Here is a 20,357-nt window from a genome sequence, read left to right on the forward strand (position 1 = left end):
GATGTACAATATATTAAAGAGAATGGTTCATATGAATACAATTAAAGCTTCAAAGCATATCATCCGTTTGAAGGGCAAGCATACCTTCTCTGACAGCCTTCATATTTTTTTTTTTGAACGGTCACCGGGGGGAGAGCTTCCCCACCTGAATATATTACCACTCAAAGGGTTCAGGGGAATACAGGCAAGTTATTGTTACAAGTTCAGCTGGAGGGAATTGCAGAGGAGAGAAAATTTAGCCACTGTCTAGCCGAAGCCCTGTCCTCATTTTTTTTGAACCGGAAAACCCAGAGAGAGAAGTCTGCTACAATATTTCTTAGCGTTAATCTGTGAGAGTGGTCCTCGTTCCTGAACACGAAAGCATTTCTTGAGTCCTAGAGCTTCCAAGTTATGGTGAGGGCCACCGATGGCCAGATGTTGGGGTTGAGGCCCTGAATCGGTGGGTGTTGGTGAAGAGCAGTGAGAGATGTCGGAGCAAACAGACCCATGCTGGACCAAACTTGTGTAGCATAGGAGCAGGTGGAGATGAGGTGAAGAGCATCCTCATATGGGTCTTGACATCGAGGGCACACTGCGGATTGAGCCACATTTTTGTGAAACATGTTGGCCTTCGTATTTAGCCGATCGCGGAGGAGAAGCCAAGCGAAAATCTTGACTTTGATCGGAACCTTAGAGGCCCAAACAAAATCATGGTGGGGATCGAAGGAGTCATCAGCAACAATGGAAGAGTAAGCGTGCTTGGCAGAGAAAGCAAGCCCATGCGTGAGGGACCGCTTGTCTGGACGGTCGACCTGCTGGAAATCCTGCAACAACAACAACAACAACAACAACAACAACAGATAGTCCAACTCTCGAGCAGCAGCATTAGTAAGACGGTTCCGCAGGTTCGATAATAAGCTGGTTTGCCAAACTGTAGCCACTAGAACCTTGTCATCTATGGAGTGGGAGTATAGGTGGGGGAAAGCTTTTTGTAGAGGTGAGTCAAGAAGCCATTTATCTAGCCAAAATAAAGTGGAGAGGCCGTTGTAGGTAATCACGAAGGAGTGCTCAATTAGGAGAGGCAGGTTTTTGTTTATAATCTTCCAAAGGAAAGAAGGCCTAGGGGTTTTTGTTGCAATTCCAAGTGGGTATTGTTGATGATACCACTGGGTCCAGGGGATGTTTGGGTGTTGCAAAATTTTGAAGGAAAATTTCATAAGTAGGCAGCGGTTCTGAATTTCAAGATTTTTAATGCCTAGACCACCCAGTTCTTTAGGCCTGCAAACGTTTTTCCACGCGACCAGACACTTTGCACCCATGCAAGTTTCTTCGTTGGACCAGAAAAAAAGCTCTCCGGATGGCGTCTAGCTTAACTAGGATAGACTTCGGTAGGCGAAAAACGGACATGAAGTAAATAGTTAAGGAATCGAGGACAGCAGTGAGCAAGGTTAGTCTTGCTCCACGAGAGAGCAGACGCGCAACCCATCCGAAAAGGAGTTTTCGAAAGCTATCTAGTATAGGGTCAAAAGCTGAGAGTGGTAGTTTGAGAGGGGAGAGAGGGAGGCCTAGGTAGATTAACGGGAAGAGGGACAGCCTTCATATTTTTGCGCCATTTTCTGCCTTTGTTCCCACTTTCTCTTCTTGGTGAAGGGCTTCCGATGCCTTCTTCAATTCCTTGGCCTTCTTACCTAATTCAGTAGCTTCCTGAAGGACACATTTTCAAGCTCAAGGTCAGATCGATATCTAAATCACACAATAATTACGTCACCAACTCCATACTGAAAACAAAGAGAGAGGCGGAGAGGGCACCTTGTCCATGGGGTTGGCACCATGGTCAGAGCCATAGCGAGCACCCCCTCCCTCTTCACACAGCTTGAACCTGCACATCGATCGGGCCGCTCTCGCCGCCGTGGCCCAGACCTGCTGCTCGATCTGGAGCGAGGGTGGCAGCAGCTGTTTCCTTGTCAATCGCGAGTTCCACGGCTTAGGGAGCATGTGTTTAGTTGAATTGATCTGCATCCATGTGTTGCATATTAGCCAGAACTGAGCCTTGTTAGGTTAATTGGATGCTTGGCCTCCACGTGTCAAAGCCTGGGGTGTGTGAGCCAAGCCAAATCATACCACAGGTGACCCTGTTCTCTTTGACTGTACCTGATCAATCTCAGAACATCCGATGCTTTGGAAATTTCTGGTGACGTATATACACTTCACTTGCATCAGTTTTCCTCAACGCAAGTTGTCGAACTCATATGTTTTCTCTAACTCTATGCAAAGTCTAAGCAACAGCGGTGCCTCACGGCCCGATAATACAGTTATTTTGAAGAACTATAATCCCTAGATTATAAGGAGCATGCATATGATCTGAGAGAAGTCAGTGGTGAATACATACCTCGGTGATGGACCAGTCGATGACCAAGGAGCTCACCAGGATGTATGTCCTGGTCTGCAAGGTCAGTAGCTTGTGTGCAGTAGCAATAAGAACAGAGAGAGACACCGTGGGAAGCACTTGTCAGCTCGGGGAAGCTCCAGAGGATGCCCGATGAAGAGGCACGGACTACTCTCTCACTACAGATGCAGCAAACCAGTGAGATCGCATCACCAATACATCCCCATCTAAAACAACCTCTGCCTTTCAATCTATGAAATAAATGTACACCTAAAATGTGCCATGCGTCATCCTTTATTTTTATGTGCCCAATAGAAACCCTGAACACAAGCGACATCAAACAATATGTGCATACCATCAAACTAAGTAAGAGACATCTACAAAATTTAAGAGCTAGAATGGACAGACTTCCCAGAACATAGTTTATGTAACTTGAGAAAAAACTGGTGCCAACAAACAAACAATCACTTCAATTTAGTTTTATCAACCCAGGTTCTTTGCAAAATTGCAAAAAGGATATTAGAGTGCACCAGAAACTGGAAATTTATGCAATAATTCCAAATCTTTTAATGTGATCAAGTATGACAAGCCTTTGAACAAGGGGGATATTCATAACTCTGAGTGCACTGGAGGATACTGCAAGACATATGTATTTTTTCATCAATTGAATGGTAAATTTCAATAAGCATATGGCCATTTTGTTATAGAAAAGATTGATTCTTTTCGGTAATTGCAGGAACTCAATGGAATATTAAAAACATGTACCTTTCATTGATAAAAGGCAATGTTTCATCAGTCAGAAGACCCTTCTTAAAATTCTTTTCATAGTTTTGAAGTCCTAATTGGTTCAACATATTTCAGAATAGTTCATATCTTCATTGTGTGTCTTTGTCTTTGAGAATTTCTGCCAACCTAAAATCGAGATAGATTGACCATAAGAATTAGAACAGTACAACAAGCATGGATAAATTGAGGATAGATTGCCCTATCATACTGATATATAACAGTGAAGTTGCAATGCAACGTGAAAGGCTAAAACCTAGAGACATAATTCAAGTGGAACAAAATGGTTTTCATTCGTAGGAAACATGTACAGCTATACTGCAAAAGCCATACCAGCTGTAATTGCGTTAACAACTGGATTTGGGGTTCTCATTCCACTTGCAATGGAGAATAGAGCGCCAGAACCAAAAGTTGCTGCCATGCTATAGAAAGAGTGTTGGTCAATCATGTAGTTGAATAAAATACATACCGAATATATTCATCTTATTAACAATTAGTCCTCTGAATTTGTAATGCACAATATGATTGACTGAAAGGAGAAAAACAGTCTTATGAGAGTAGGTCAGCACTCTCACTGCCTAATGATTTGGCCAAACTATTTGGTAACAGGGATGATTTAGAACATTCAGAGTGGCCATTCCCATAGAAGATTTTGATTTCCTCGGGGTGATGATTAGCCTAGCCGGCTAGCCATTTGCAGGCTTGGGACTAAAGTTTCAGGAAATCTCCAAGGTTCCGTGATTCGAAGGTTATGTTCTCAAGAAACATTTGCATCGTTTTTTTAGGAGATCCGCATCAGATTTCAAACTAAGAATCTCATAGGCCATCCCCAAGATGAGCAGAGCGCTACTCACCAGTGACGAGATCGAACGGGGATGGTTGCGTGGCGGCCGCCACGTCACGGAGGCCCAGGAGCAGCAGCACTGCGATCCCGATCAGGAGCACGTTGAGGGAATCCTGGATTAGGGGGTCCTCGGACGGCCGGACTATGTACTTTAGCCGGACTGTTGGACTATGAAGATACAAGATTGAAGACTTTGTCCCGTGTCCGGATGGGACTCTCCTTGGCGTGGAAGGCAAGCTTGGCAATACGGATATGTAGATCTCCTCCCTTGTAACCGACTCTGTGTAACCCTAGCCCCCTCCGGTGTCTATATAAACCGGAGGGTTTAGTCCGTAGGACAACAACAATCATACCATAGGCTAGCTTCTAGGGTTTAGCCTCTACGATCTCATGGTAGATCAACTCTTGTAATACTCATATCATCAAGATCAATCAAGCAGGAAGTAGGGTATTACCTCCATCGAGAGGGCCCGAACCTGGGTAAACATCGTGTCCCCCGCCTCCTGTTACCATCCGCCTTAGACGCACAGTTCGGGACCCCCCTACCCGAGATCCGCCGGTTTTGACACCGATATTGGTGCTTTCATTGAGAGTTCCACTGTGCCGTCACCATAAGGCTCGATGGCTCGTCTTGTTGTCAAGGACAACATCACCTCCGGGGGAGCCCTGGTTGTAGGCCAAACTCTCCGACTAGGCGACTTCTTCATGACCGCCCGTTCGGCCGCTGCGCCGACGATGACCTCTCGGGTCATCAAAAACCGCCTCCACTTCGGCTCGGGATTCGCCGAGCAGATGGATCCAATGGAGCTCTCCTCCTTGAACGAGCTCTTGGACCGCATCGCCGCTTTGGGAGTCGCTACGGACTATAATCGGATTGGGCTTAAACCCGACCAAAGGGAGATTAACTCTCCACCGGTCACCCATCAGATAGCGGTGGTGGAGGAGCAACGCAGCGATTCTTCCTCTATCTCGAGGACAAGCTATGTCCGGATACCCGTTTACGGGAGGACATGGCCCAAGCCTTGAACTTGGATTCAGGCAGCGGGCCAGACCTATTGGGTAATATCCCGAAGCCCGAACTTCCAAGCTCGGAAACTTCTCCGCCCCCAGGTCATAGATCGGGTCAGGGTTCGGACCTAAATCTACCCAGCCACCCAGATATAAGTGATCTTTCCCACATTAGACAAGAGCCCCAAGAGATAGTACACCACTATTGGGCCAGATTCCTCCTTGTAATGAGCAAGGTAAAGGACTGTCGCGAGGAAGACGCAATTTCATTCTTTTGCAAAAATTGCACGGACAGGGGTATCTTCAACGCCATAAGTCGCCGTGACATAGCACACTTCACTGACTTGGTGGCCATAGTACGGAAGTACTGTGCAATGGAAAGCGCCTGGAAAACCCAAACAAAATTTTGGGATCCTCCGGCTCTGACAAAACCCCCCATTCGAACTAAAAGGGTGTACTCTCGTAAGTCACCCGATCCAATTACAAAGAAGCAAAAGCCCACTACAGGGCGTGGAACCGTATTGGAGGTATGGCTTAATGGGCCATGCAAAATTCACAGTACGACGGATACCATGCCAACACACAGCCTTAGAGCATGTTGGGTACTCCGGCGGGTGGCCTAGAGCGGTGAGGATCTCCTCATCAACAATACCGCAGAGCACCATTTCGTGGAGAACAACAATACAGTATTGACAGTCTTTGAGACCTTCGCCTCAAATAATAGGCGTAAGCGAGCACTCCGCAGCCTTGCCGAAGTCTGCCACGTGGCAGCAGTAAATCCATGGAGTGATACGGCTATCACCTTCAATGCCAGTGAGGAACCTAAATTCCGAACAGCCCGAGCACCAGCCGCCTTGGTCCTTAATCCGATTGTGGACGGCTTCCGGCTTACTAAAGTGCTCATGGACGACGGCAGCGGATTAAACCTCATCTATGAGGAGACTCTTTGAAAAATGGAAATAGACAAAAGCCGCATTGAGCAAAGCAGCACGACCTTCAGAGGAATCATCCCTAGTCGGGAGGCACGATGCGCTGGGAAAATCACACTAGATGTGGTATTTAGCACACCGGAGAATTATAGGTCCTAAGAAATCACATTCCAAGTGGCCCCGTTCAATAGCGGATATCACGCCCTTCTAGGGCGGGAGGCATTCACGATCTTCCAAGCTATACCCCATTACGGGTACATGAAGCTCAAAATGCCCGGGCCCAATGGAATCATCACTCTAGCTAGTGATCCGGACATAGCAATCCGCGCCGAAAATAAAACAGCCGCACTGGCCCTCGAGGCGTTATCCGAAGCCCTCGCGGCCGAGGAATTAACTATGCTACGCTCCACAGTGGACAGGGACGACGTGATACTCGACAAAAGATCCAAGTCCACCTCTTTTAAACCAGCGGATGAAATAGTCAAATTCCAAGTCCATCCAATGGACCCTACAACAACAGCATCCATCGGGGCACAGTTAAACCCCACAGTAGATGCCGCGCTACGGGAATTCTTGCGCACGAATTGGGACATCTTCGCCTGGCATCCTTCAGACATGCCAGGAATCCCACGCAGGCTGGCCGAGCATAGCCTTAACATCCTAAAGGGATTCAAGCCGATCAAGCAAACTCTTCGGCGCTTCTCTGAGCCTAAGCGACAAGCCATGGGAGAGGAGCTAGCTAAGTTACTGGAGGCCGAATTCATCCGAGAAATAAAACATCCGGACTGGCTAGCAAACCTGGTGATGGTACCAAAGAAGGACAAATCCTGGCGCCTATGCGTCGACTTCAAGGACCTTAACAAGGCTTGCCCAAAGGATCCCTTCCCTCTCCCCCGCATCGATCAAATTATCGATGCTACCGCAGGACACGACTCATTGTGTTTCCTCGACGCATACTCCGGATACCATCAAATTAAGATGGCGGAGTCCGATCAAGCCGCAACGGCATTTATCACTCCATACGGCCCCTTCTGTTTTAACACCATGCCTTTCGGGCTCAAAAACGCCGGTGCAACCTATCAACGCATGATTCAGACATGCTTGGAGACACAGATTGGCAAAACAGTGGAGGCATACGTAGACGATGTGGTCATTAAAACCAGACACGTCGAATCCTTAATAGACGACTTGAGGCTCACGTTCGACAATCTCCGAACATACGACATCAAGCTCAATCCAGAAAAATGCGTCTTCGGCGTGCCCGCCGGAAAGCTCTTAGGCTTCATCGTCTCCAACAGAGGAATCGAAGAAAATCCGGCTAAAATTCGAGCCCTGTCACAGTTGGCCATCCCAACAGACCTCAAGCAAATCCAGAAAATTACTGGATGCGTGGCTGCCTTAAGCCGCTTCATCTCCCGATTAGGAGAAAAGGCATTGCCTCTTTATCGCCTTCTTCGATGCACCGAACACTTCGAGTGGACGGATGCGGCCACGGCCGGATTAGAAGAAATAAAAGCCGTTTTGGCCACAAACCCAATCTTGGCCGCGCCAAACGTCGACGAACCAATGTTGTTATATATAGCAGCAACACACCAAGTTGTAAGCGTAGTGCTCGTCGTCGAACGAGAGATGGACGGACATAAGTTCCCGCTTCAAAAGTCGGTATACTATGTATCCACTGTCCTCACTCCATGCAAATCACGGTACCCACATTATCAAAAGATAGCATACGCGGTCTTCATGGCATCCCGGAAGCTACGACACTACTTTCAAGAGTGTTCAATTACGGTGGCCTCTGAAGTACCACTCAACGACATAATAAACAACCGCGAGGCCACTGGCCGGATTGCTAAATGGGCTATTGAGCTCCTCCCGTTCGACATAATATACAAACCACGGCGAGCCATTAAGTCACAAGTACTGGCTGATTTCGTCGCCGAATGGACAGAAGCCGAACTCCCTAAAGAGTACGGCGCGTACTCCCATTGGATTATGCACTTTGACGGCTCTAAAATGCTGGCTGGTCTGGGGGCTGGCGTCGTCCTGACATCCCCCACCGGAGATACAGTCCAATACGTACTCCAAATACTATACATAGACTCCAACAACGCAGCAGAATATGAGGCCCTGTTACATGGTCTCCGGATGGCAGTCTCCATGGGCATTCAACGCCTGGAGGTGCGTGGGGACTCGAACCTCGCAATATCTCAAATAAATGGAGACTTCGATGCCAAGGATCCAAAAATGGCGGCTTATCGCAACGCCGTCCTCAAAATGTCAGCTCGGTTCGAGGGGCTTGAATTCCACCATGTGGTCCGGGAAAACAATCAGGCGACGGATATCCTCGCCCGCATCGGCGCTAAGCGCGACCGTGTCCCACCTAATATCTTCTTGGAAAGGTTGTTTAAGCCATCCGTGGTATGGGAAGGAGAGACCAGTAACAATAGTCCGGACCCGGCCACAACACCAGATGCCGAACACTCTGACATAATCGGAGGCTCTGCCACTGAAATAACACCTTCCGCCCACGTAATAATGGCTGTCATCGCCCCGTGGACAGAACCATTCCTAGCCTACCTAACTAGGCAGGAGCTACCCGAGGACCCAAACGAGGCGCGCTGCATTGTGCGGCGGTCTAAAGCCTACAAGGTCCACGAGGGAGAGCTTTATAAGAAAAGCGCTACCGGAGTCCTTCAAAGGTGCATCTCCGAAGAGGAAGGGAGGCAACTTTTGGCAGAAATTCATGCTGGACTTGGCGGCCACCACGCCGCAGCTCGGGCCCTTGTAAGCAAGGCCTTCCGTACAGGTTTCTACTGGCCGACGGCCCGAGCAGACGCACAGGACCTCGTTCAACGTTGCGTCGGTTGCCAGCTTTTTGCAAACCAAATCCATCTGCCGCCTACCGCTCTCCAAACAATCCCCATTACTTGGCCCTTTGCGGTCTGGGGGCTTGATATGGTCGGACCCCTCAAAGGGGGAAGCCATAAGAAAAAAAATACTTATCGGTCATGGTGGATAAATTCACCAAATGGATAGAAGCCAAACCAGTTAAAACGGCCGAATTCGGACCAGTGATAGACTTCATATCTGTGGTTATACACTGTTATGGCGTTCCCCACAGCATCATCACCGATAACGGATCGAACTTTACAGCCGACGAGGTAAAACTTTGGTGCAGCAACATGGGCATCAAGCTCGATTATGCTTCTGTCTATCACCCGCAAACTAACGGTCAAGTCGAGCGAGCAAACGGTCTTATCATGAGCGGCATTAAACCCAGATTAGTGCAATCCTTGAAGGGATCCAATACGCACTGGGTAGAGGAGCTCGCCTCCGTGCTATGGGGGCTGCGGACGACGCCGAATCGCACTACCGGATACACACCGTTTTTTATGGTGTACGGCGCAGAGGCGGTACTGCCCTGCGACATAATTCATGACTCATCTCGAGTGCGCATGTATGAAGAGAAAGAAGCCGAGCTTGATCGGCAGGACAGTTTGGACGCCCTGGAGGAGGAGCGTGACGTGGCAAAAGCCCGTTCCGCATTCTATCAGCAACAGGCTCGAAGGTACCAAAGCAGAGAAGTACGGGCCAAAACTTATAACGTTGGCGAACTCGTTCTACGCCTACCGGAGAAGAAAAAGAACAAGCTCAATCCCAAATGGGAGGGTCCCTTCATTATTGACCAAGTTCTGACCGGAGGAGCGTACCGTCTGCGGGATGCATCGGACAATCGACTCGAGCCAAACCCATGGAACGCGGCCAGACTCCGAAGGTTCTACGCCTAGCGCCGGACTCTGTGTTCGTCTCCTTACCTCTGTCAATTTTTTATATATCCGTTATCTGTCTTTTCTTTCTTTCTTCCCTATTTTCTTCAAGGCCTTAAAAGGCTAAAATGTGTCTTGACTACACAATCTTGACGCGCTAGCCGCGCTCATGATACCTAGGGGCTTCTTATACAGAAGCGTAATATAGCTACGTTCCGGGCTCTAGGCCCCACACATGTGTTACTTTTCACATGTACCTTTTTTTGCCATTATATGCATCGATATGACTTAAGTTTTGGCCAAGCTGGGTTGCCTGGCTCTTGTGTTTATGCCCTACGTTCCCGTTAATTCGGCTAGGGCATAAGGGGAGCACCTCTGCGATTGTTACTGCCGGGTCAGCCAGATGTGTACCTCAGACTGGGTGAAGCCGAAAGCTAGCGTTTTTAAGGGAATATTCGGTCGGTGAACAAAAGATGATTTCTATTTATTGTACTACATACCCCCAGAAGTTTATATCCTGCATCTCTTTTCGCAGTCCGGACATGCACATTAATGCATGCGTACCCAGGGAAAGGAACCCTTAACGGAACTATTTTCCCTGGAAGATATTTTTTACTATCCATGTAATACAACATAGCTAGTTGGGTACTTGTCTGTTCAAGCACCGATGACCCCTACGTCTGGTTTCCACGCATATCCCGGTTTTTACATAACTGAGCGGGTTTTCGGATACACTCTGGGCTGTCGGGTCCGGAGGTTGAAGCGAAAGGGTCCGCCATGACAAATGATTTACAATCCGGCTAGGGACAATATATGTCACTTGAAGTACACAGTCACTTAGACTGACTAAATTCTTCTTCTATACCATCCAACAGGTTGTCTATCCTACAGTCCTGTTGAGAATACTTTGCGGCTAATTCTACCTGGTCATACACCAAACTGACGGGGATCTCTTTCCCATCAGGCCCCACAGGTCCGACCTCGGCCATGTGGTTCGGGTCAGCCTTGGTATATCGCGTCTTCACCATGGCCCAGGCTTCCCTTGCACCTTGTCGGCAGGCTGATATCTTCCATAATCGGAAGCGCCACCGCGCTCCCTGGAGCTTTTCGACAAGCTCTCTCATGCCTCCTGGCAGGGAGGCGGATGGCCACAAGGCTTGGGCAATGCCCTGCATCACCTGTCGTACTTGTTCATGCAGTTGTGAGAGCTCTGGCAGAAGATCGCCTGTAGACCTGGGCATCTCCTCCGCGGGACGACCCGCCAGCATACCTACAGATATAACTCTGTCAGCCGGTTTCTTCGCCGAACTCTTTAAAAGTTCGTTCAAGCACTTACTAAAAATGCCGCCTCCAAGCCGCTTATTCTCCTTTACGGAGTCAGCAAGCTGGGCTCGAACATCTTTCAGTTCAACGCCCAGACGGGTATTGGCGTCTTGGAGATCGTTTTTCTCCCGTCTAACCTGCGTAAGCACGCGCTCGCCAGCCTTTAGCTGTCGTTGAGCATGTTGCTCATTCCCTTGCACGACCTCCGGATTCACTCCGGGATCATCTGCAGAATCTATTGTTAGATTTGCGGACATGCCGAATACTAACCGGTACATGTCATTCTTTTCAATAGAAATAAGTATTACCAGTAGGGGCCTTCTCGGACTCCTTCATTGCGGCAACTGCGGCCCGTAGCTGGGCTTTGCACTCCTCCAGCTCTTGAGACAACTAGGTATTCTTCTCAGTAAGAACCTATGCAAACAATGATCCTTAAATCAGTTGTGCCAACTGTTTCAAGTCTCAGGGGCTACTGATATACATAATTATTAGATTTTCTTACCCGTATATCCTTTACATACTGGTCCGTGGCTCCGGCAAGACCATTTTGAGCAGCTCGGATGTACGCGTCTCCTGAGTTGAAGGCATCGAACGCCTCCTGGGAGAAACAAGCGTCGCGGAGTACGGCCCGGCGACGCCTGTGATTCATGGCACTCTCCACTTCGGAATTCGTAGCCGACAGCCTGTCCGCATCCTCTGTAGGAGGAACATCCGGCATTTGCCCCTTGTTAGCGTCCGCCTCTAAGTCCGGCTCTGGAGCCCGGCTGGAGGAGGCGTGGCCGGCAGGCTCTCCGATACAGTCCGGCGAGCGTTTTTCCTACTAGGAAACATGGGCGTCATTATATTTTAAAAGACGAACAACCACGGGGGGTTCTTTCTCATACCTCTGCGACGGCGTCTCAGTCCTGACCGCCTTCCTTTTAAGCCTACCCAGCTTCGGTGCCCCTTGTTGGAGAGTCACTGCGGGTTCGGCATGGCGTCCCGAAGGCCTTCCCTGTAAGACACCATATGCGTGCGGTAGGTGAAGTGCAGAAAAAGGGATCCTTCTCGGAAGTGGGGACTCCGGTTTTACTTACATGCGATGCAGGGAGTAGCCCGGGATAATCGGCTATGATGGCCACCATGGCGCCGTTGTAGCTTAATTGATAGAACGTCCTGTCAATAAGTTCCACAAATGTGTCCGGATCTTCTTCGAGTCCGGGATCGAGGGCTCGGTCAGGGTCCTCTGGTTGTGGAGGCGGGTTGTGGACCTCCCTCACAGCTTTTCACAGTTCCTGCTATGAAATGGCAAGGTAAATACTTATGACGAAGGATGTGGGAAGGTTTGGAGTGAAAAGTAGCAGCTCACCCAGCTTGGGGGTTGTACATGGAGAATACATCTCGTGGCTTATTGCGGATGAACTCCTCTTCCTCTCCTTTATATAAATCGGACAATATTTTCGCTAGAGCAGCGACGGAGTCCGGTCCCTTACGACCGCAGCGGGTAGCATCGTCTTCGCCATTGAAGTGCCACATGGGTTGTCCCCGATAGAAGTGGCTGCACCGCCCGCATTATACATATTGACATGACCTCAATTATTGTCAATCCTGATTGGGCCAGCGTCTTTATCCGGCCCATCAGGTAAAGGACTTCTCCGTTATCTTCCTCCTGGGGGCTCCGAGGGCGCCAGCTGCGGTGTTTCTTCAAGGGAGCATTGTCGAACTCAGGGAGGCCCATCCGAATAGGTTCCGGAAGGGGGATGTCCTCCATATAAAACCACTCCAAAGGCCAGTCTTCGGATGTCTTCTTCGGAGTACCGGACAGGTATCCGGTCCCGGCGATGTGCCATATTTCGGCTCCGCCCACTTGATATATTGACCCCTCCTGTGTACGGGGTACGAGGCAGAATAGCCTCTTCCATAGCTCGAAATGAGCTTCGCAGCCCAGAAACAGCTCGCAAAGGGCGACGTAGCCAGCGATGTGTAATATGGAGGCGGGAGTAAAGTTATGCAGTTGGAGGCCATAGAACTGCAGGAGCCCACGGAGGAACGGATGAATTGGAAATCCAAGCCCCCTTAATAAGGGACAAGGCATACCCGCTCCCCCATTGATGGGTTGGGAAAGCTCTCCGCTTGCTCCCCGCCATTGTAGGTGGCGAGCCCGGCTCGAACGGGGACCATATACGCTGGAGGGAGAAATCCCTGGGTCTGTAACTCTACTAATTGGATGTGAGGGACGGAACACTTCTTCCAATTGCCGGGCTTAGGGCTACGGGAGCGAGAGGAGGAGCTACGATGGCCGGCCATGTTGGAATGGATTTTTCCGGGCGCGCTCCGATGGATACTCGCTGTGGGGGAATGGTGTGATCTGGATCTGAGAATCCCCGTCTCTTTAATAGACGATTTACCCACATGGTAGGGTGGCAAATGTAAAAATGCCCTGGCTTCTCGCATTCGCTCGACACGTGGAAGATAGCCATTATTAGGCACGGAAGCCAAGGAGTGCAATATTTATGGGAAGCCGGACACTACTCAACAGGTACTTAGAGTTTGGAGAAGAACCCGCCTTGCAATGCCGAAGACAATCTGCGCGCCGGACTCATCGTCATTGAAGCCTGGTTCGGGGGCTACTGAGGGAATCCTGGATTAGGGGGTCCTCGGACGGCCGGACTATGTACTTTAGCCGGACTGTTGGACTATGAAGATACAAGATTGAAGACTTCGTCCCGTGTCCGGATGGGACTCTCCTTGGCGTGGAAGGCAAGCTTGGGAATACGGATATGTAGATCTCCTCCCTTGTAACCGACTCTGTGTAACCCTAGCCCCCTCCGGTGTCTATATAAACCGGAGGGTTTAGTCCGTAGGACAACAACAATCATACCATAGACTAGCTTCTAGGGTTTAGCCTCTACGATCTCGTGGTAGATCAACTCTTGTAATACTCATATCATCAAGATCAATCAAGCAGGAAGTAGGGTATTACCTCCATCGAGAGGGCCCGAACCTGGGTAAACATCGTGTCCCCCGCCTCCTGTTACCATCGGCCTTAGACGCACAGTTCGGGACCCCCTACCCGAGATCCGCCGGTTTTGACACCGACACACGTCCCTCCTTCGCGTCGCCGCCGATGCTAAGGTGCCCACAGCGATTCCCCTCCCGAAGGATGAGCAACGAGACAGAGACCCACGGGCAGAGGTCCCTGCCGCTGCTGCAGACGAGGCTGAGCTTGGAGACGGCGACGTCGTCTGTCTGGGGTGGAGAACCTCTCTCCCGCCGCGCCCCCGTTCCGCTTGCCGCACCCGGGGAAGAAAGGGAGAGGTGGAGGGTTAGAGATAGGCTAGGAGAGAGGAACGGGGAAGGGAAGGCGCGGGAGAAGCGGCGGCGGCGGCGGCGCATAGAAGCGGGAGAGCGATGCGGAGGCGGTGGAGGTTGTGTGCGAGAGCGGAGGAGGCGATGTTGGGCGATGGAAAAGCAGAGCCTGGTTGCGGAGTGCTACCCAATCCGCGGTCTCGAACTGAGGGACGGCTGGGTGCCGTGTGCGCGAGGGCGGCGGGCGTTTTCTTTCTCTAAATCCTCTAAAAAAATATTGTCACAGTAAAAGCTATCGCCGTGGAGTACGCGAGGAGGCGCTCTTTGCGCCACCCTTATTGTGTTTAATGTATGTCCGTATACCACTATGTTTCTGCCTAAAGTATGCTAGTGAAACATTCTAATTTGGGGACATTTAATTTGTCGAGTAGTTATGCATTGAACACATTATGTCCCAAATCTTTACATAATCTTATCTTATCTTATCTTACCTACTAATAAAGTACGGATTGCTTCTGTCCGTTCACCGTCAATTTTCCATATTATTATTTTTTTGAGATTTTTTAATATCCGATGTGGTACTAATAAACTGCCCGTACGTTCGTTATTTTTTTCATGGGCCGTGTTGTTTTTATCTGTCCGGCTCATGGCTGAGCTGGGCCCATTTTATTTCCGTCATATGGGCATGGTGGCCGAGGAGCCAAAAATATTTTTTTTTCAAACGGAGGCAAAAGATTTGCCTCATATATTAAATGAGGAGGAGAAAGAGTTTGTTACAACACAGTGCCAAGAAACGGCATGGCAATTACTCTCGCAATAAGAAAGACCCTAAATTTTTCGCCCCGGCTTTAACCCAAAGGTTAGACTCTTCGATCACATTGTTTAGCAAGACAAGCGGAGGGGCACTCTTGTGTCTAAACACCCTTGCATTACGCTCATTCCAGATCACCCATGAAACCAACATGGTTATCGAAGCCTTCGCTTTTCGGTTGGCGGTGCCCTCGGCGCTCAAACTCGCCCACCATTCCTTGATGGAGTCGTACAAGTGCCATGCGGACGTGTCCACGTCGTGGATGCAGAGCTTCTGAATCACCATGTTACCCACAAGTGGATAGAACTCACGACCTCTCCTCCTACGCCAAGGGACACAACCCAACTACAATAGAAATAGTTCCACCCGAAAAGTGCCGACAGCTACCGAGCTCCATGGCTCTTGGTATTTGGAAATTTTGACAAACACACTTCCGGTTCTCAAAATAACGTTAAAACAAATACGTGAATACATACACATATTCCTAAGTGCTGGTAAAAATCTGGAAAAGAAATACTTGTATTTTGGGAAATACAAAAAGCGAAATTTCTGACAGAAATGGCATCCTTTTTCTCCTATATACTATTAGAAATTTATTTATTTTCCTATATCCCAACACAAAGCTAGATTTCTACCAAAACTTGCCACGGGTATTTGGAATGTGTATATGTATCCCCGGGGAAAATCATATTTTTTAAACTTTAAAAACACGAATTTAAAATGTTCAAATATAGAGAGTAGTGGAGCTCGGGTGCCGCAAATCTGCATTCTAGTCCCACCTCGGTTCTTTATAATTAAACCCACCAGTTTTTATACGTATGTGATTTGAAATCAACAAGCTCCGGTTACAACCATAGTAGGCGGCATCGGCCAGCCGTACTTGTACTCGCGTCAATGCTGGAGGAGTCTAGCCGACTCGTATAATGCTGCATCGACAGTCCTCGCGCCGATGCCGAGGTGACTCCGAGACCACAATCGGCACGTTGGCGGCAGTTGCACCCCCACGTCAGGCGCAGACCAGACCACAATCCTGGTGAAGTGTCACGTATGACGCCAAGGTCCCACTTGGCAGCGAGGATGATGAGGCGACGGGTCACGCAAGGCACACGGCGGGCGCGTGACCAGCTCGCAAGTGTAACTGCCCGATGAGCCCAGCGAGTGGGTGAGCTGGAGACGGCCTGCGTGCCGTGGGGTTAAAGGCGGCTGCGTCCGCGTGAATGAGGATTATGATGTATTATGACTTAACTGAACGCACGAGAGAAGTTGTTCTTCCTCGCGTCTCTTCCAGATCCCTCTCCTTTGTCTTTCCCTTTCCCTTGATCTTAGATCGACAAAGGCCCGTGACAAGTGGTATCAGAGGTCACCGATCTAGATCCGTTGTACCAGAAACCTTGCTACCAGACCAAGGCCGCAAAGCAAGCGGCGGCGATGGAAGAACAGATTGCGGCACTCGCCAAAGCGGTCAACGACGGGCGCGTCGCCAACGACGCTCGCCTCGACGCGATCCAGCAGTCGCTCGAGTTGTGGCGGCCGGCGGTGACCAACCTGCAGCAGCAGCTGGATGAGCTGCGGACGCAAGTCGGCCGGATCGCCCTTCATCCGATGCTCGCGTTGTCTCCGGCGACCCAGGAGGGCGCGGTGGTGCGGCCAGCGGGCGTCAACTCCGTCGACATCCGCGGGCACCACGGGCCAAGTGGCCACGGCGAGGTCATCGATTCCGGGGGCTCGGCTCATGGGGTGGTCACCACCCTGACGTCGCCTCCGGGCAAGGGTGCGTTACTCGATGTCACATCCCCTTCTCCGCCTCTTGTCAGTCTGCATCGGGATTTTGAGCACGGCTCGCACCACACTTCGCACTTCAATTGGGCCCTTCCTAAACTGGATTTTCCCCAGTTTGAAGGAGAGAATCCTCAATTCTGGAATCATGAGTATACGTTAACATGTAGTATGATAATACCAATGACATAGTGACGATGGGATCATGAATTAATCGTAAGTTGGGTCTGTTCAACATCATTGTTCTACCAACAATGTGCTCACATTATTGCCGGCATCCTGGTTACTTTAACAATGTCCTATAATGAGGAAAACATGACCATCGTGCAATACCTGACCTAGTCTTAGAGGTGAGACTAGGGATCTATTTGGCGTTTATGTTTCCACACATGCAACTGAGTTTTCTCCAAATCTCAAATTCAAAAATCATTGCAATTATAACATACAAATATAACCACTAATTACGAAGATGGAAATAAAACAATACTTTATTATTGCTTCTAGGGCGTGTTTTCAACAATAATGTCATTGTGCTAATAATTACAACAAGAAGCATGTTGCAACTGATATACTTGAGCACGATCATATTCCCACTGTCATGCATGTATTGCATGTGCTTCACATTTATTTAATTTTTCAAGAAATAAGTTGAGGATCTTGTGTATATTTTGACCTCAATTGTGCTCGAGTAATCAAAATTTGGAGGCACGAGGAGCTTTCACATTTGAAAGATCGTGGATGTCGCCTAGGGGGGTGAATAGGCGCTTTAAAATAATTACGGTTTAGGCTTGAACAAATGCGGAATAAACCTAACGGTTAATTTGACAAGCACAAAACCTACAAAGACTAGGCTCACCTATGTGCACCAACAACTTATGCTAAGCAAGATAAACAACTAAGTGATAGCAAGATATATGACAAGAAACAATATGGCTATCACAAAGTAAAGTGCATAAGTAAAGGGCTCGGGTAAGAGATAACTGAGGCACGTGGAGACGACGATGTATCCCGAAGTTCACACCCTTGCGGATACTAATCTCCGTTTGGAGCGGTGTGGAGGCACAATGCTCCCCAAGAAGCCACTAGGGCCACCGTAATCTCCTCACGCCCTCGCACAATGCAAGATGCCGTGATTCCACTAAGGGACCCTTGAGGGCGGTCACTGAACCCGTACAAATGGCAACCCTTGGGGGCGGTCACCGAACCCGTACACTTTGGCAACCCTTGGGGGCGGTCATCGGTACCCGTCAAATTGCTCGGGGCGATCTCCACAACCTAATTGGAGACCCCGGCGCTTGCCCGGAGCTTTACACCACAATGATTGAGCTCCGAACACCACCAACCGTCTAGGGCGCCCAAGCACCCAAGAGGAACAAGCTCAAGGGTACCAAGCACCCAAGAGTAATAAGCTTCTCAACTTGTAACTTCCACGTATCACCGTGGAGAACTCAAACCGATGCACCAAATGCAATGGCACGGGCACACGGAGTGCCCAAGTCCTTCTCTCTCAAATCCCACCGAAGCAACTAATGCTAGGGAGGAAAATGAGAGGAAGAACAAGAAGGAGAACTCCAAGATCTAGATCCAAGGGGTTCCCCTCACATAGAGGAGAAAGTGATTTGTGGAAATGTGGATCTAGATCTCCTCTCTCTTTTCCCTCAAAAACTAGCAAGAATCCATGGAGGGATTGAGAGTTAGCAAGCTCGAAGAAGGTCAACAATGGGGGAAGAACACGAGCTCAAAGGATAAGGTAGAATGGGGAAGAAGACCCCCTTATATAGTGGGGGGAACAATCCAACCGTTACCCCCAAAACAGCCCCGCAGAGGGCGGTACTACCGCACAAGGCAGCGGTACTACCGCTGAGAACAGCCGTACTACCGCTTCCCCGGGCGGTACTACCGTGGAGTTAGGAGGGCAGGAGAGATACGGACTCGAGCGGTACTGCCGCGGTGGTAGGGCGGTACTACCGCTCATGAGCGGCACTGCCGCTCTACTGCCGCTGCGAAGTACCGCACAATCCGACACGAAAAATGACCCCTCGAGTCGACGCGGTAGGGGCCTGGTACCGCAGCGGTACTACTGCTGAGGACCCACCGGCGGTACTACCGCTGCAGAGCGGTACTGCCGCCTGTGACTCCTAAGCGGTACTACCGCTGGGACCGCGGTACTACCGCTGGCGCCATCCTAAAGCCACTTCCACGAAAACAAGTATACTCCACGGGAAACCAAAACTGCCATAACTTCTGCATATGAGCTCCGAATTGAGCAAACTCAAGCTTGTTGGATAGAGGAAGACGAGTAGCATCAAAACATCATAGTAAGAAGAGGCAGGGGAGGTATGCCAACAAATAGAGGAGTGAAACATCCAACCGAGAGGAACCGGCATAACCTCCAACATCGAAAACATCATAGAATATGCATGTTAACTCCGTTTTCGATGAACTCGAGCTTGTCATGAAGATGACCATAAGCTCCAAAACTCACAAAGAGAAGAACCAAACAAGAACCAATAAAGATGATGCAAGGATGCACTGGTTTGAGCTCTCTATGAACGATACGATCAAGCTACTCATCGAGAGCCCCCCTTGATAGTATGGCAATCGATCCTATAACCCGGTCTCCCACAACTACCATGAGACCGGTAAAATAGAAAACCTATCAAGGGCAAATCTTTGCCTTGCACATGGTCCACTTGAGCTAGATGATGACGATCTTGACTCCCTCAAGATGGACCACCTTTCTTGATTGTGTTGGCTCGATGAAGACTAGTTGATTGCTCCCCCATACTCCACTATGGGTGAGCCACCCTTCCGCACATCTTCACAAGTCCATTGTCACCACAATGGCTTCAAGCATTTGATCTCTTCGTGATGCTTTACTTGAACTTGCCCGCTTCACTTGAACTTGCACACCGCAACCTAACCCCACAAAGAACTCTCACGAAGACCATGGGTTAGTACACAAAGTGTAATTGATAATGCTTACCATACCATGGGATCGCTTGATCCCTCGGTACATCTTGTGCGCTTTGTGTGTTGATCAACTTGATTCACTCTTGACTTAGTCTTGATCAACCTTGACTCTTTCCAACTCTCTTCATTTGGATGATGTCTTGAAGGTAAACATGAATGATCACACAATCTTCTTCTTCAAGAGATGCTTGCAATAAGCTCAACTCTCACATGACCAATCTTTGGATAATTCCTTAATAACACCTTGGTCACCACATAAACTCCTTGAAACCAACACGTGGACTTCAAGAAATGCCTATGGACAAATCCTTCAAATATAACTCAAGGCAACCATTAGTCCATAGAGATTGTCATCAATTACCAAAACCAAACATGGGGGCACCGCATGTTCTTTCAACATTCATAACAGGTGTCAGGTGGATTAGTGACCATTGAGTACTGCTGGTCAGACCTCATGTCTTATCCATGATTTGGAGCTAGATCTCATGTG

The sequence above is a fragment of the Aegilops tauschii genome, chromosome 5, assembly GCF_002575655.3.
Source record: "Aegilops tauschii subsp. strangulata cultivar AL8/78 chromosome 5, Aet v6.0, whole genome shotgun sequence".
Lineage (NCBI taxonomy): Eukaryota > Viridiplantae > Streptophyta > Magnoliopsida > Poales > Poaceae > Aegilops > Aegilops tauschii.